Source organism: Salvelinus fontinalis, chromosome 11, assembly GCF_029448725.1.
Source record: "Salvelinus fontinalis isolate EN_2023a chromosome 11, ASM2944872v1, whole genome shotgun sequence".
NCBI classification, from domain to species: Eukaryota; Metazoa; Chordata; class Actinopteri; order Salmoniformes; family Salmonidae; genus Salvelinus; species Salvelinus fontinalis.
This window is the reverse complement of record NC_074675.1, coordinates 57,666,889-57,672,567: the sequence shown is the minus strand read 5'-3', so window position 1 is coordinate 57,672,567 and position 5,679 is coordinate 57,666,889.

The window sequence follows — 5,679 nt, the reverse complement described above, 5'->3', positions numbered from 1 at the left end:
ACGGCTTTAATAACATGGAGAGGGCATCAGCACGCCACAGGCCAGAGGCATGTAATCAAAGCTCAATCTATCATGATGAAAACACCAGAAAGCTAGAAGTTGGGTGTATGTGATCTGGATCTGATCTGGATCTGATCTGTATCTGATGTGGATCTGATCTGTATCTGATGTGGATCTGATCTGGATCTGATCTGGATCTATGAAATGCGTCACTAAACTCAGCTGTGAAACTTACCTCCTGTTTCTGGGGTTGCTCTCGCTCGGGGAAGTGGATCTAGTTGACGCTGAGGCAGAGAAACACCGTTTTTTTAATGGATTTTTATTTAACCAGGAAGTACTATTGAGGTCTGAAAACCTCTTTCACAAGGGACAGAAGGGCAATGTAACCATCACACTCATTATAAAGCTCATAACATAAGATGGCCTCGTCATTATGCCGTGTTCAAAACAACTGGGAACTTGGAAATCTCAGACTTCCGACTTCAGCGCATTCAAGACAATTGGGAACTCAGGAAAAAACAAAAAACAGGTACAACTGCCAAAAAATCGTTATGAATTGTCATCCAACTCGGGAATTCCAACTCGGGAACTCAGGCCTCTTTCTAGAGCTCCGACTTTCCGACCTGAAGATCACCAACGTCACGATTTCACCTCGTATTCTTCCCAGTTCCCAGTTGTCTTGAAAGCGGCAAGTGCTACGAACACCAGGGAAAGATTCCATCTTATATAGATGTATAACAATAACAACAGTTCCCTTAGCCTACACACTGATCTTGGGTCAGTTTTGCATTTCCCCCCCCCACTAACGATTAAGGTTATGCTTGGTTGAGGGGAAGCTGATCCCAGATCTGTACCAAAGGGGGAAACTTACAGACAAGTCATCAGTTGTTGTGTAGAGTAATACAGGAAGAGTAAAAGACACTCACTCCTCTTAATGGCGGCCCTGATGGAGGACAGAGGTCCTTGGCTGGAAGGAAAGGAAGAAGGAAAGAATCAAGGGAAAGTGATGTCGTTCCTTCCTTCACCTGCTATCTTTCACCATTACAGAATACACAGTGCAGGTTTCCTTCCAGAAACACAGCTAAGGTGTGTGTGTGTGTGTGTGTGTGTGTGTGTGTGTGTGTGTGTGTGTGTGTGTGTGTGTGTGTGTGTGTGTGTGTGTGTGTGTGTGTGTGTGTGTGTGTGTGTGTGTGTGTGTGTGTGTGTGTGTGTGTGTGTGTATTAATTATGGATCCCCCCCATTGGTTATAACATCGTCAGAAAATACAGAAATGCCAATGGTGGAGGTGTTGCTGTTTATATTCAGAACCACATTCCTGTAAAGCTTAGAGAGGATCTCATGTTCAATAGTGTTGAAGTAATATGGCTACAGGTTCATCTGCCTCACCTAAAGCCCATTCTGGTGGGAAGCTGCTATAGACCACCAAGTGCTAACAGTCAGTATCTGGATAATATTTGTGAAATGCTTGATAATGTGTGTGATATCAACAGAGAGGTATATTTTCTGTGTGATTTAAATATTGACTGGCTAAATTAAGCTTTCCGCTCAGAAAAAGCTTAAACTTGTAACCAGGGCCTGCAACCTGGTTCAGGTTATCAGTCAACCTACCAGGGTAGTTACAAACAACACAGGAACTAAATCATCCACATGTATTGATCACATCTTTACTAACGCTGCAGACATTAGCTCTAAAGCAGTATCCAGATCCATCAGATCTATTGATCACAATATAGTAGCCATATCTAGGAAAACCACAGTTCCAAAGGCTGGGCCTAATATAGTGTATAAGAGGACAGGCTGGGCCTAATATAGTGTATAAGAGGTCAGGCTGGGCCTAATATAGTGTATAAGAGGTCAGGCTGGGCCTAATATAGTGTATAAGAGGTCAGGCTGGGCCTAATATAGTGTATAAGAGGTCAGGCTGGGCCTAATATAGTGTATAAGAGGTCAGGCTGGGCCTAATATAGTGTATAAGAGGTCAGGCTGGGCCTAATATAGTGTATAAGAGGTCAGGCTGGGCCTAATATAGTGTATAAGAGGTCAGGCTGGGCCTAATATAGTGTATAAGAGGTCAGGCTGGGCCTAATATAGTGTATAAGAGGTCAGGCTGGGCCTAATATAGTGTATAAGAGGTCAGGCTGGGCCTAATATAGTGTATAAGAGGTCAGGCTGGGCCTAATATAGTGTATAAGAGGTCAGGCTGGGCCTAATATAGTGTATAAGAGGTCAGGCTGGGCCTAATATAGTGTATAAGAGGTCAGGCTGGGCCTAATATAGTGTATAAGAGGTCAGGCTGGGCCTAATATAGTGTATAAGAGGTCAGGCTGGGCCTAATATAGTGTATAAGAGGTCAGGCTGGGCCTAATATAGTGTATAAGAGGTCAGGCTGGGCCTAATATAGTGTATAAGAGGTCAGGCTGGGCCTAATATAGTGTATAAGAGGTCAGGCTGGGCCTAATATAGTGTATAAGAGGTCAGGCTGGGCCTAATATAGTGTATAAGAGGTCAGGCTGGGCCTAATATAGTGTATAAGAGGTCAGGCTGGGCCTAATATAGTGTATAAGAGGTCAGGCTGGGCCTAATATAGTGTATAAGAGGTCATACAAGACGTTTTGTTGTGATTCCTATGTTGTTGATGTAAATAATAATTGTTGGTCTGTGGAGTGTAATGAGGAGCAACCAGACGCTGCACCTGACACATTTATGAACTTGCTTATCTTTTTAGGGATAGGGGGCAGCATTTTCACTTTGGATGAATAGTGTGCCCATAGTGAACTGCCTCCTACTCTGTTTTTCAACTCATCGCCTATTCAAATCCCAGGAAGATATGGATATGTTTGCACTTCCTACGCATTCCACTAGATGTCAACAGTCAGTAGAACATTGAATGAAGTTTATACTGTGTTGTGGGGCCGGATGAGAGGGGAATGAGTCAGTGGTCTGGCAGATTGCCAGTTCCTGGTCACGCACTTTCCTCATGATATCGCCTTGCGTTCCATAACTTCTACAGACACGAAGGAATGCTCCGGTTGGAACGTTATTGGATATATATGATAACAACATCCTAAAGATTGATTCTCTACTTAGTTTGACAAGTTTATTCGACCTGTAATATAACTTTTTGAAGTTTTCGTCCGACGTTCGCCTGGACCTGCACGAGCGTTTGGATATGTGTACTGAACGTGCTAGCAAAAGTAGCTACTTGGACATAAATAATTGACATTATCGAACAAAACAACAATTTATTGTCGAACTAGGACTCCTGGCAGTGCATTCTGATGAAGATTATCGAAGGTAAGGGAATATTTATGATGTAATTTCGTATTTCTGTTGACTCCAACATGGCGAAGAAATGTTGTTTTTTTCTGAGCGCCGTCTCAGATTATTGCATGGTGTGCTTTTTCCGTAAAGTTTTTTTGAAATCTGACACAGCGGTTGCATTAAGAACAAGTGTATCTTTAATTCTTTGTAAAACATGTATCTTTCCTCAAAGTTTATGATGAGTATTTCTGTTATTAGATGTGGCTCTCTGCAATTTCTCCGGATATTTTGGAGGCATTTCTGAACATGGCGCCAATGTAAACTGAGGTTTTTGGATATAAATATGAACTTTATCTATATATATATATATTATATATTATATATATATATATTATATTATATTAATATTAATTAATTAATTATATTAATTATATTATATTATATTATATATATATATTATTATGCACATTATCGAACAAAAAATACATGTATTGTATAACATGATGTCCTATGAGTGTCATCTGATGAAGATTATCAAAGGTTAGTGATTAATTTTATCTCTATTTCTGTTTTTGTGACTCCTATCTTTGGCTGGGAAATGGCTGTGTGTTTTTTGGACTTGGTGGTGATCTAACGTAATAATATGTTGTGTTTTCGCTGTAAAGCATTTTTTAAATCGGATACGATGGGTAGATTAACAAGATGTTTATCTTTCATTTGCTGTATTGGACTTGTTAATGTGTGAAAGCTACATATTTCAAATAAATATTTTTGAATTTCCCGCGCTGCCTTTTCAGCGGAATGTTGTGGGGGGGTTCCGCTAGCAGAACGTTATCCCAGTTACTGATAAACATGTACCCTTTAAGAAAATTACTGTAAAAACTGTTAAATCCCTGTGGATTAATGAGGAATTTAAAATGTGTATGGTTGAGATGGATGAGGCAAAAGGAATGGCAAATAAGTCTGGCTGCACAACCGATTAGCAAAACGTACAGCAAGTTGAGAAATCATGTGACTAAACTGAATATAAAGAGGAAGAAACTACACTATGAAACAAAGATAAATGACATAAAGAATAACAGTAAAAATCTTTGAAGCAACTTAAAATGACATTTTGGGGAAAAAAGGCGAAATTCATTGAATCAAATGGCTCATTCATTACAAAACCCACTGATATTACCAAGTCATTTAATGACTTTTTCATTGGCAAGTTTAGACATGTCATCAACAAACGCTGACACCACACATCCAAGTATATCGGACCAAATTATGAAAGACAAGAATTGTACTTTTGGAAGAGGTGAAAAAATTATTGTTGTCTATCAACAATGACAAGCCACTGAGGTCTGACAACTTGGATGGAAAATTACTGAGGATAATAGCGTACGATATTGTCACTCCTATTTGCCACATATTCAATTTAAGCCGACTAGAGAGCGTGTGCCCTCAGGCCTGGAGGGAAGCTAAAGTCATTCCGCTACCCGGGAATAGTAAAGCCCCCTTTACTGGCTCAAATAGCCGACCAATCAGCCTGTTACCAACCCTTAGTGAACTTTTGGAAAGAATTGTGTTTAACCAGATACAATGCTATTTTACAGTAAACAGATTGACAACAGAATTTCAGCACGCTTATAGGGAAGGACACTAAACAAGCACAGCACTGACACAAATGACTGATGATTGGCTGAGAGAAATTGGTGATAAAGTGATTGCGGGGGCTGTTTTGTTAGACTTCAGTGCGGCCTTTGACATCATCGATCATAGACTGCTGCTGGAAAAACGTGCGTGTTATGGCTTTACACCCCCTGCTATAATGTGTTATGGCTTTACACCCCCTGCTATAATGTGGATAAAGAGTTACCTGTCTAACAGAACACAGAGGGTGTTATGGCTTTACACCCCCTGCTATAATGTGTTATGGCTTTACACCCCCTGCTATAATGTGGATAAAGAGTTACCTGTCTAACAGAACACAGAGGGTGTTATGGCTTTACACCCCCTGCTATAATGTGTTATGGCTTTACACCCCCTGCTATAATGTGGATAAAGAGTTACCTGTCTAACAGAACACAGAGGGTGTTATGGCTTTACACCCCCTGCTATAATGTGGATAAAGAGTTACCTGTCTAACAGAACACAGAGGGTGTTATGGCTTTACACCCCCTGCTATAATGTGTTATGGCTTTACACCCCCTGCTATAATGTGTTATGGCTTTACACCCCCTGCTATAATGTGGATAAAGAGTTACCTGTCTAACAGAACACAGAGGGTGTTATGGCTTTACACCCCCTGCTATAATGTGGATAAAGAGTTACCTGTCTAACAGAACACAGAGGGTGTTATGGCTTTACACCCCCTGCTATAATGTGGATAAAGAGTTACCTGTCTAACAGAACACAGAGGGTGTTATGGCTTT